Genomic DNA, 13217 nt, shown 5'->3' on the forward strand with positions numbered 1-13217 from the left:
ATTTATTTATTTATTTTTGGCAGAGTTGCACAGCCACCAGGTGAAGGGTCCTAATGCTTTTGCTCATCTACAACGAGGCAGCAGACTGAGAGGTCCCAATAAAATGATGGAGACTCATCCAGTCACATAACATGGTCCCCCTCTCCCCCTGGGACAGACAGTGGGGGGGGTGGGAATCTTGCTGTTCTCAGAGACATGTGAAGGAAAGTGCACAAGGGCCAGGGATATTGCTTCTGTGGGACGGATCTTCATCTCTGCTTTTCCTTCATGTCTGCCCTTAAAGTGTTAACCACAGGAATAAAAAAGAGCATTGATATTTAAACATGAGGAGAAGAGAAAGGAGTTCATTGCGAGCCTGTTGTCCTCAGTGAATGCTCTTACTTTCCAACTGCTGTTAGTGGCCTCCCTTCCATTTCGTTGCTCTTCTGTCATGCTGTTTCAAGGCAATAACCTGCAGTTCTACACATATAAATACAGAAAAGAGTCAGCTAGAAGAAACCTCATTTTATGAGGACTCTGGTTTCAGGAAAACTGTGAGTATTCCTAATGCCTTTTAGGAACCATAAACTGAGAAAAGGCCTATTTTCTGGAACCCAGATAGGCATAGCATAAGTAACATGCCAGCTTGCTCAGCCCTTCCAAGTCTTCATGGGAGACTTCAGGCTCCTGAGAAAGTTTCATAAATAAAATCTCCCCTGGAGTTTAAGGCCAGTATAGCAAAATTCTTCTTTTTCAGACCTGAAGCATCTTGTCCCTTCTCCTACCGTAGCGCTACTGTATTTACATATTCAGATAGCTTTGTTTCTCTTTATTATTCTGCAGTGATGGCAAAGAATATGTAGTTGGCTGAATCACTGTGTTACTGAGTTACTGTGTCTTGAGATAAACAGCAAGCAAATAACAGAAACAAGAATCACTGTCATATTGTAAGACTGAGATGTGTGGGCACTTCATAAGAAAAGGCTTAATTGGTATTTTCACCCCTCTATCCTGTTGGCTTTTATTTTCTATGAGCTTTTCTTTCCATTGTCTACCTTTCCTTTTTTATTTTTTTTTTATTTTATTTTATTTTTTTTTTCTCTCCATCACTATATCTTATCATTCTACTACTCTGCTTGCCACATGAATTATTAATACTGTTTTTATACTAAATGTCCCTGCCTCACACATAATTTGACCTTACTTACTGAACAAGTAACTGTGTTAACACCTCAGGACATATTACCCACACTCTGTCTATGAAACATATTTCTTGCTCGTGTTTAACTTAACTGAAATTCAAAACACTTTGAACACATACCTTTTTTTTTTTCTTTCTTTCTTATTTTCTTATTATTTCTTTATTTATTTTTTGATTAGCACTTTTTCGTTAAGGAATAGAAAAGTAAAAATAAAACGCTAACCTTTCTCGGAGATAATTGCATTTTTGGTTGCCAGTGATTGGCCCTGTATTTTTCTATTCTCATCTATCCTTGAACACACTGACAGAGTGAAGAAATTAAAACTTGCCTTCTACTACATATAACAACTGGCTTGATCATCAAGAAATATTCAGTGCAGTACTCAAATGTAGTTTAGGAAGGAGCTGTATTTTGTATTCACTTCAGGATAACTGGTAAAATGTCTCAGTTTATCATATCGCCTCTCTATTCAGCAAAATGTGTTCTTATACCTCTCCAACCTGATAAAATTTTAATCCTGTACTGTGCTCAGCAGGAACAATTTTAAACACTGTCTGTCTCTAGCATAATGGCCACCATCTTTCCCATAGGCAGTTTAGTTTCATTTCTATGGAAAACTTGAAAGGTAATTCCAAAAGTCTTTTCTGAAAAGATATGCCTTTACTGATGGCCTCATTCACTTCCAGTGAGAATAATATGAGATGGCATATTTAGAAAGCAAATGTTTGCTAACAATAATCTATTACCAAAGAAATAGTTAACAAGCAACATAACATATTAATCAAGATAATTATTAGTAATATAGTTATTCTGATGAATAACGAAATATCATTTTGCTTTCTGAGTTTGATATACTCTTGCTTCAATTGTATTCTATGACAAAGAATTTCATAGTCCAATTAGGTATGCATTTCCTTTTTAAGTAGTATTATTTCCTTCAGTTCAACATTTCTACCTGTTCCTGAACTATTAGTTGCATCTCCCTTGTCTCCTTCCAAAATAAACAATTCCAGTCTTTTACAGTTTTTATCATTTGAGATATTCCTTCCTTATTGCATTCATTTCCTTGGATCCCACCAGAATTATTTCTTGTGAAAGTGAGCAGTGGTGCAGATAGGATGTCCATCACTCCAGGTGAGTTTACAGCCACTAGCACATATTTCTGTTTTGTCTTTCAACCATTTTTGATTTAAGAGTGTGCACATAGCTCACATTCAATAACTTCCATTCACTGTGGTTTCAGAAGAGAAATAGTAGATAGACTACAACTCAATCCTCTCTGAATGTATGTTTGGAGATCCTTCTCCTTGAAATCTGTCCTGTCATGGGTAGGGGAACTGTCAATCTGAATTGTCATCAGCAAATTTTTTTTTTTCTTTTCTGCTAGAGGAACATATTCTTAACAGCATGTGCTTTGTTAACTTAACTCATTCAGTCCCATTGAAACAGGGCCTCCACCACCTGCTACCCAGAGAATATACTCCTGTGTATGCTGTTATCGATGCTGTATGAGCACAAAAGACATAAAGAGGTGAATCATCATATTATCTATTTGTCTTACCTTTTGCCAATGATGAAACATATTGTAATTATATGTAACAAAGTAGTAACATCCTTCCAGTCATATCTTTGAGTGAAAAATCTAGTCTTCCCTGTGAAAGCAATATCAGTGATAAGTACCTGTTATTATTTATACTTACTATATTACCCTAATTATAAATATTGGGTAATTATCATTAGGACTAATTGTTAAAATTCTGTCTCATTTATAACTATTCAGAATGCCATTTATGTGGTACTGAAAAAAAAAACAACAAATAAAACAAACAAACAACAACAAAAAAAAACAACCCACAAACTTTTCTTATTATCCATTTGAAAAATCTGCTAGTTAGGATTTAATCATACCCTTACCAATTTTGAGGTTTTGACTGGTAATCAAAGTTTGTTTAGACTCTGTTATCTGGCTCTGACACTTGCTTTACATTGCTTTCACATGAGTGTTGCATACTGCAGTCTTATCAGAATACATTAATTGCAGGAAATATAATAGACTTTTTCCTAATAGACACCTTGAGTGTATAAATTACTTTTGAATGCCTCAAAACTTGGCAAATTAAATCTTCCATTTCTGCCTTTACATATGCAAAATCAGAAGGAAAGAGCTAGTACAAGACAAATGATTACCATCACAAATTTTACAGTAGATGCTTTTAAAAAAATAAAGTCAATTAGTTTAAATGCCAATGCCAACTCATTGTCAGGTTATGTTCATAAGATTTTTATTTTAATTTTTCCCCTTCAAAATGTCAGTCTTCAAATAAAATTGATGTAAAATATTAAATTATGTATCTGCATCTTCATTACAAGATAAATCTCTAGAGAGGAGTGCATTAACGCTGCTTTCTCCAATAAACATGCATTTCAGAGTATTTTTATCCTCTTATATTGGCATTTCCTGTGTATAGGTGGACACTGTATGTCTGTCCAAGTTGGAAACAGTTTGGGCATAAATGTTTTCATGGCTGCATTGGCAATATCTGTTGGAGAGGAGACAAATATCTTTATTTTCGTTTTCTTCCTTTCTTTCTCTTAAGAGAAGGAGAAAAGAACAATGTACAAAATAGCTGGACAGCCTGAAAAAGAGCAGTACCTTAATTTCATCACCATATCTATTTGTTTTCATGAGGAAAAATATGTCTCACCACAAGACCAAATCCCTTTCATCCACAATTCATTGACAGAGGTAGAGGTAGAGCTCTGGCATGAAGGGCTGGATTTGGGATATAAGGGATTTATATACTAGATACTATTATCTAGACTAGTAATGGTACTGTTTTTACTGCTGCTATTACATTTCATTTACATTGACTATCACTTATTTGAGTGCCCCTGGATATAGAATTCCTTGATGACCTGTGATTAATGAACATGAGATGGAAAAGATCTACACTATACTGCTTCTCTTGGCTCTTCTTATCTTAATTACATGTGTTTTTGTTTTTGCTTGCTTCTTACCAAATTACTAAATTTTTGTTTTTCCTATACATCCATGTCACAATTAATAAACTTTGGTGTTACCATTCATAGACTTAACAGAGTTTTCATAGTAAATTAATATATTTCTGTGCTACTAAATTTAATTAATTTAGAGTCCAAATTCTGCTGTGAACTTTGATGAGTTCAGCAGGCAGGACTCTATAAGGGAAATTGACAAGGCATAGCATGGAGCCCTATGTTTTCCTGACTCTGGCAAGTCACTTCTCCATCTCTCACCCAACATCTGCCTGTCTTGCATAGTCAGCTAGCAAATTTGTCTCCTGTGATGGCCAGTGCCAGCAGTACAGTGCTGTAGCAGGTGACTACTGGAAGACTGAACTGTAGTTTAGAACTGTGCTAAATCTTTGCTATAAAAACAGGCAGGTTAGCAGTGATAGATGAAGGACTATGTGGGGAAGGCAGCAATGACAGATGTTCTCTCTCTTAGCAGTTTGCCTCCCCAGTCTGAACAACAGTAAAAATCCCAGGATGCTTAAAGATGCAGTTCCCCTTTCTGGGTACTGCCTTCAAAACAGGTATAAACCTAGCAGGTCCCTTCTCCCACACACTTTGCATTCACATTGTTATCTTAAACTTAGATGGCGCTTCCTCTCAAAATTAAAAAAGAAGATATCTAGTCTATGAACCACCTTCATTCCACCTTTTTTTTCCTCCACTGAAGTAATTGTTACTGCTACTGCTGTTGTTGTTTTTGTTTGTTTGTATGTTTTTAAGTTATGGAGTTTTTGTGTGTGCATCTGTATTCCAGGCAGATAGAGAAGCTGAGGAAGGCAGGAGATTTTAGTCTGTGTATGTAAATGCTCTAAATACCTCAGCATAGTGTCAAGATGCTGAACAATGCATTATTTAAGGTGTTATTTGATAGGGATCACTGCCAGTTACCCAAATTCAATATAAACCCATTTTCTGTTCTTTTTTTTTTTTATTTTTTTATTTTTTTCTTTTCTTTTCTTTTTAGCACCTCTGGCATATAAGACACATTAGGAGTGAAATATTAGCAAGAACTTTGTGCCAGAAAAGCTCAGCTCAAGCAAGTATGCTAGGTAATCCAGTTTTAGTTTCGCAAGTTTCTTGTGGTAGTAGCTCAGTCAGAAACATACAATCCCATAGTCTGCTTCATATTAACAAGGAATTTTAGAATTCCCCTTTAATCTTAAAAAATAATAATAATAATAATTTGCCTGGTTTAACTGACAAGTGGCAAATCGGTCAGTAAGCAGTGGACAAAGATGGTTATGATTTGTAAATTACTACTGAAATATGCTTTTATGATGGCATACATCTTTCACTGTAACATCAGCTAAGTGGAGACTGGCTATATTCAGGAAAGAAAAAAGAAACAACAGTACTGCTACAAAACAGCTGAAAGTCTTTGAGCGGAATAGTGGCAAAAGAATAATTTTCTTCTGTCTTGACTGAGAAAACTGAAGAAATCATGGGCTTCACTTTAACTATAGAATTAAAAGTTCAGCTGGTCACCTAGTGACCTTCTTTCCAAATTTTGCTAGCCTTAAATCTGACTGGAATTCCAATACTGTTGTACTAGTACCTCATCCTTTTTATTTTAATATTTCCTGGTTCTGTTTTGGATGAAAGTCACAGGAAGATGTGATTCTGTGATACTAATGATGTACATGTATTTCTCTTTCCTATCTTTCCTGGCAGTAGATAATGTGAAGGTGAAGGTGAGAGTGCTCACCCTTTAGGAGAGGTCCCTTTCATGGTTCTGTTTTTTTTCAAGATTTCTAACACAAAGACAATCTAGCAAATGAAATCAATAACTGATTCCCACATGTTTTAGGGAAGTTGCTTATGAGGTAAAATACTTTTAATCTCATCACAGTCTCTAGTTAATACCTATTTTAGGTATGTGTGAAGTTTTTGTAGTTATATCTCCCATTTTTATCATCCAGATAAGATGATGCTTGCCGTATCACAATGCTTTTAGGCAATATAACAACAAATAGGATCCTGGCATAGTTTGGTAGGATGGGAGTCTAAGCTTTTGTGAAAAAATCTGTTATATTATGATTGGTTAAACTAAACTTGGAGACGACTTTGGAACTACAAAAACAATACTGATATTTTGTACCTCATAAACATTTTCCATTCACACAATCACAGGACCACAGAATGGTTAAGGTTGGAAGGGACCTCTGGATGTCCAACCCCCTCTGGAGGTCTGTGTCATCCCTTGCCCTGCTCCCCCAACTATCTTGGTGGCCCCACATTGGGTTCCTTCCAGTATGCACAAGTCTTTCTTGTACTGGGTGGCCCAGAAATGGACCGAGTACTCTAGGTGTGACCTCACCAAAGCTGAGTAAAGGGGAAGGATCACCTCTCTTGATCTGCTGATGCTATCTGCTGGCGTAATGGAGCTAAGAATTCTGTTAGCCTTCTTAGTGATGTCATAATTTGAAAAGGGAGGGGTACTACCTAGCTTGTGTGTATATAGCAACCATAGGATTACATGATAAATGAGGACACAACAGCTTTGTTCACTAAAGATTTCTACTTATTAAAAAGCAACAGAAATTACCACTAACAAGAACACTATGACAGTGAAAATACTTATGATTATAAACCTATCAAAGCCACACTTAGAGCACGTTATATATATAGATATTAACGATTACTGTTACCAAATGCATCAGACAGATCCCAGAAGGGGAACAGAACAGAGGAGAAAGGTGTGGTGGTAGTGCCAAATAAACAATCTCCAAAAGAAAACTGACCATGAAATGGATCAAAAAATAATTACCAAAAAGATATCTGACCATAAAACAGGTCAAAAAGCAGTTACCAAAAGGAAACTGACCACCCCCAGGAATTGTCAGGAAAAGAATAATGGAGTAATGGACAGATTCTCACTTCAAAGTTGATCTGCATCATCTGGTGTGGAGTGTTACAGAGATTAGGCTTTAATGTTGTCAAATCACAGAGTGAACTTGGAGTGAACTTGACGTTTTAGTGAAGCTTCAGCCTGTTTAAGAAATAAAAGAATCAAAATGAAGAATGGAGTAAAGAAAGGAGTATATGCAGCGCAGGACATTTATCAGAGAAACTTCATCTTGGGTAAAATTTAGGCCTTTTTTATATCATTGGAGACATAAGAGGGAGTAGGACATTACTACTTAGGTAAACAATAGGTACCATTAGTTTCAGTCTTCTTCCTGAGACAGTCAATAGATAATATTTCTTGTTTCAACAAGAATTTATTCCTCATGTCAATCCCCCTTTCTCAGGAGATAAATTGTTCTGTCCTTTCTCATCGTTCCTTCCTTCTTTGGTTCATATCAATGGAGTTCTCAGGTTGAGTCTTTGGGCTGTCAGACTTTTCTTTTCTCTGCATTTTAGCAGACATTTTGTGTCAGAACTTTCTTATTACAGTCAGGTTGCCTGCATAATGGCTTCCATCAAGTGTCAGGGGCACATTGCTGACTCATGTTCAACTTGGTGTCCATGAGGACTCTCAGGTCCTTTCCTGCCATGATGTTTTCCAGCTGGGTGGCCTCCAGCATATCTTTGTGCCTATGGTTATTCCTCCTCAGGTGCAGGACTTTACTCCTTCTTGTCACGAATCCCCTTCATGAGATTCTTTCAGCTCATTTCTTCAACCTGTTCAAGTCCTTCTGGATGGCAGTGTAGTTCTCTGGTGGGTCAGCCACTCCCCTCAGTTTCATGTCATTTGCAGATTTACAGAGGGCACACTCTACCCCATCCAGATCATTAATGAAGGTGCTACACAAGACTAGACCCAGTATTGACCCCAGAGTACTCCACTCGTTACGGGTCTCTAACTAGACCTTGCACCACTGACTGCTCAGTTAACCATAAAATATATATAATATATACCCTGTTTGCATTATAGGTTATATAATCATTCAGGTTATGCAGACTGAAAGGGCATACAACAATTCATAGTTAGAAATGACTGTTTCCTAGTTAATACAATTTCAACATATTATCAATTTTGGTGATGGTGGATCAGTGAAATGCTGGTCACTGGAAACCGGAGAATCAAGTTAGCATGGAGGTTTGTCATCTCATTCTTGAAATCCCCATTCTTTCTTCCTGATCTTCCTAAGTTAAGCACTTGCTTCTTTTCTTCAGTTTGTGTGTAAGGCCACTCTCTTCTACAAAATAGAGGAATTGACTACAAAGTGTCCCAGGAGCAACTGGGACGTTCAGGCATAATCACAACAATCAGCTGAGAGAACTGGGGTTGTTAAACCTAGGGAAGAGGAGGCTCAGGAGAGACCTTATGGTGGCCTTCCACTACTTAAAGGGGGCCTACAGGAGTGCTGGGGAGGGACTCTCTGTCAGGGGATGTAGGGATAGGACAAGGAGTAATGGTTTTAAACTAAAAGAGGGTAGATTTAGTTTAGATATAAGGAAGACATTATTTACTCTGAGGGTGGTGAGGCATTGGAACAGGCTGCCCAGAGAAGCTGTGGATGCTCCATCCCTGGAGGTGTTCAAGGCCAGGCTGGATGGGGCTTTGAGCAACCTGCTCTGGTGGAAGGCGTCTCTGCCCATGGCAGGGGGGTTGGAACTAGTAAATCCTTAAGGTCCCTCCCAAGACAAACCACTGAGGTTTCCACCACTTCTCTTGGCAGCCCATTCCAGTGCTTAACCACCCTCTCTGTGAAGACATTCTTCCTAATGTCCAATCAAAACTTCACTCGGCACAACTTGAGACCACTTCCTTGAGAGACAACACCCTCCTTGCTGCAAGCTCCTTTCAGAGAGTTGTGGAGAGTGATGAGGTCTTGCCTTGGTTTCCTCTTCTCCAGACTAAACAACCCCAGTTTCCTTAGTTGCTCCTAATAAGTCTTGTTTTCTAATCCCTGCACCAGCTTTGTTGTTCTTCTCTGTACATGCTCATACAACTCAATATTATTCTTGTAGTGAGGGGCCCAAAACTGAACACAAAATTTGATATGCAGTCATACCAGTGCTGCATAAAAGGGGACAATCACCTCTCTAGTCCTGCTGGTCACATTATTTCTGATGCAGGCCAGGATGCCATTGGTCCTCTTAATCACCTGAGCACACTGCTGGCTCATGTTCACCTGGGTGTTGACCAGCACCCCCAGGTTCTTTTCTACTGGGCAGATTTCCAGCCACTCTTCCCCAAACCTATACCACTGCCTGGAGTTGTAATGACCCAAGTGCAGGACCCAGCACTTGTTGAATGTTACACAGTGGGGTTCAGCCTACCCAATATCCATCTGCAAAGCTTTTCTACCCCCAAATAGATTGTCTGTCCTGCCTAACTTAGTGTCATCTGCAAACCTACTGAGTTAATGATAATTAATTAATATTTTAATTAATTATCTGAACAAGGGGGCACCTTGTTCAGATAATTAATTAAAATATTAAACAAAACTGGCCCCGGTACTGAGCTCTGGGGAATGCCACTGGTGGAAGACCACCAACTGGACTAAGCTCCATTCACAATGACTCCTTGAGTACAGCCACTTCATTCAGTGAATGGTACACCTATTCAATTCATGAGCAGCCAGTTTCTCTAGGAGCATACTGTGGGAGGTGGTGCCAATCTCATTAATGTGCATAAATACCTGAGGTGCGGGAGACAGAGAGATTTGGCCAACCTCTTTTCAGTGGTTTGTGGGGACAGGACAAGGAGTAATGGCCACAAGATGGAGCCCAGGAGGTTCTGCACCAACATGCGGAAGAACTTCTTCACCGTGAGGTTGACGGAGCACTGGGACAGGCTGCCCAGGGAGGTTGTGGACTTTCCTCTAGAGACATTGAAGGCCTGTCTGGATGCCTACCTGGGCAGCCTGCTCTAAGGAACCTGCTTTGGCAGGGGGTTGGACCCAATGATCTTTCGAGGTCCCTTCCAAACCCTTTAATTCTGTGATTCTGTGAAATGCTTTACTAAAATCCAGGTAAGCAACATCCACAGCCTTTCCCTCTTCCGCTAACTGGGTTATCTTGTCATAGGAGATCAGATTAGTCAGGCAGGACCAGTCCTTCATAAACCCATGCTGGCTGCTCCTGATCACTTGATGGTCCTGTATATTCTGTGTGATGGCACTCAGGATGATTTCCTCCTTAACCTTCCCTGGTACTGAGGTCACATTGACTGTCCTGTAAATCTCTTCCTGCCTTTCTTGTAGATTGGAGACACGTTCACTAACCTCCAGTCAACTGGTACCTCCCTGGTTAGCAAATATTGCTGGTAATTTACTAAACATGATTAGGTGAGCACTTCTGCCAGCTTCTTCAGCACCCTTTGATGAATCTCATCTGGCCTTATAGACATAAACATTCAAAACATGTAGGAGGTCACTGACAGTTTCCTATTGGATTATAAGGTCTTCATCTTGCTCCCTGTCACCCTTTTCCAACTCAGGAGGCTGGGCACCCTAAGAACAATTGGCCTTACTAGTAAGGACACATCCAATAGAGGATGGAGAGTCTCCTTAATCTTCCTTTCACTGCTGATGTATTTATAAAATCATTTTCTATTGTCTGTCACTACTTTTACTAGCTATATGGAAGAATGATGGTTTTGGCTGGGTTGAAGTTATGGACTTAACTTTCTTCACAGCAGCCTGTATGGTGTTGTGTTTTGCATTTGTGGCTAAAACAGCATGGATCACAGAGCAGTGTTTTTGCTGTTGCTGGACACTGCTTGCTCAGTGTCAAGGCTTTCTCTCCCTCTTTCATTCACCCTCACAAGTGGGTAGGCTGGGGTTAGACAAGAGGCTGGGAGGGGGCATAGCCTGGGCATTTAACCTAGACTGGGTTATTCCATACCATATGACATCATGCTCAGCAACAAAAGATCATGGAAAGGATAAGGAAGGGGGAATGTTTGGAGTTATAGTGTGTGTCTTTCCAGTCAACTGTTATGCATGCTGGGACCCTTCTTCTCATGTCACATGTTGTGTCTGCCAGCCCCATATGTCTATGCTGTCTCAAATACCTACTTACCTGCCTGAGAGTGTCTGAATAATGCCACTACCCAATGTAAGCAGTGAGGCCTGGAGAAAACCTTAATTCACCCTAAAGTAGATTGATTTGTCAGCTGAATTGCTCTCTAGGATCCATGGACCGTGCTGAACAGATGAGCAATGCAACTGGATATGCCCATGGATAGTTATCTGGTGGCATCTGAGACACCCAAAGGTACCCAAGGCTGTCCAAGAACCTATGAGATAGGACTTACAGGAGGCATATACCCTTTGGGAGTGACAGCCAGAGGCAAAATGGGATGCACTAGGTATCTTGTGTCACTGGAGATAACATTCAAGCAACCGAACCAAGTCTTTTAAATCTTGACTAGTTACAATTTAATCTCAGACACCAAGAGCGGAAGAACTTGTCTATATATAGACACTTATAACTAGTGGTATTAAACTTGAGTTGAATTCCACCTGTTAAGGACAGGATAAAGGTGCCCAGGATGGATAGGTGGCCAGTGCAACTTCATTTGCAATTCTGCTCAATTTCCAGCTGCTGTTCCAGCTGAGCTCTGCCATCCCACAGGTTCCCTGTAATAGCTGCCAGTCCCATGAAGATGTCTCAGATAACCGTGGGTGTTGCGAATAACACTTGACACCTTTGCAAATGCAGCTCACTCAAGTCTCAAGATTCATTCAAACAGCCTATTCAAAAAAAAAAAAAAAAAAAAAAAAAAGAAACAACCAACCACAGGAAATTCCAACACCTTAGTGTGCTATGAAATGCTATGCTTAGATTCTGTATAATTGCAAATAATAGAGCTGAAATGTCATTTGCCTATACTTGCTGTGATTACCTAAAATTAACCCATCATATAATCATCAATAACTGAAGGAAAAATATGTTTCATAAAAAACTGAGAGCTATAAATAACACTCAGAGATCCTTGGTATAATTTAATGTGAACAAAGCGTATCTTTATTAAATAAATAAATAATCAAACAAGAAACTATTGTGAACTTTATAAACAAAACAAAAAAAAAAGAAAACAGAACCCAACAACGGAAAAAAGTGTATGTGCAATGAGGGGGTGCTACTTTGATGGCATAAGAAAACAAATTGGCAGCTCTCTATCTGAATCTCTGAACTCTTTGACTGAGAAAACTTTGGAGTTCAGGTTTTGCTTTTAAGAAGTTGCCTAATTTTCATTAGAAAGTGCAATGTTGGCTGAATTAACTGGATTCCACTGGAACTCTATTTTAACAAAGCTTTCTCCATTGAAATTTCCTCTTGGGCATTATTCAATACAATTGGATATGAAGTTCTTTTCTTTTCAGAGCAGAGCATGCTGATCAACTGCACATCCCCAGGTGCATTTCCTCCTCTTACTATTGAAAAATCAGTTATGTCCACATCTTTGACACATTTACATGACACATAGGAGCTGTCCTTTTGTATGTCCTTTGTATAACATGTAAACATCATTATCATGCCTTTTTTAAATGCATAGTCTTTTTTTTTTTTTTTGTCATTTTTTTTTTTTTTCCCCTGGAATATCTGTAATGGTTTCTGGAGTTGACCCTCAGATCTTTGTTTGCTACATCCGCTCAAGTGCTCACATGAAATCCCTTGATTCATTTCAGTGCAAACTGAAACGAGGCTCATGGAAATCAACCTCAATTGTTCTGGTTTAAACCACCTCTGCAAAGGAGAGAATGGGTCTGTTGTACTTTGCTGTAAAGGAGAGTAAGAACTACTCATATTCAGCTGCTGTGTCTTAGAGGACACAGTAGTGAAGAGGTAAGCCATGGCAACAAACCATAGCAGTTACTCTAGGAGTCTGTGATATCTTAGACACCCTCTTAAGAATCCACGTTTCCTGAAATAATGTGATTTTTTTTTTGTTTGTTTATGATAACTTTATTAGGAAGAGATAAAGATAAAAATCATAAACTGTGATTACAGATCTAGAATATCAGAAATTGGCAATCTATAACATCACAGATTCTTCATGAAAAATAAGGTGCATATCTTCAG

At 38.9% G+C, this 13217-nt stretch overlaps 1 long non-coding RNA gene across 1 annotated transcript in view; it reads right to left on the minus strand.

Annotated features, from left to right (window-relative positions):
* Positions 1-416: 416 nt before the first annotated feature.
* The window catches only part of LOC309874495, a 60108-nt gene continuing 47307 nt past the window's right edge, over positions 417-13217 (minus strand). Inside the window, exons 2-3 of the long non-coding RNA XR_014316835.1 lie at positions 2743-2833; positions 417-459 (exon numbers count right to left, since the gene is read on the minus strand). This is a non-coding gene — a long non-coding RNA (uncharacterized lncRNA). The remainder of the gene's footprint in view (positions 460-2742; positions 2834-13217) is intronic.

The sequence above is a fragment of the Aythya marila genome (assembly GCF_965140915.1).
Source record: "Aythya marila genome assembly, chromosome: 2".
Lineage (NCBI taxonomy): Eukaryota > Metazoa > Chordata > Aves > Anseriformes > Anatidae > Aythya > Aythya marila.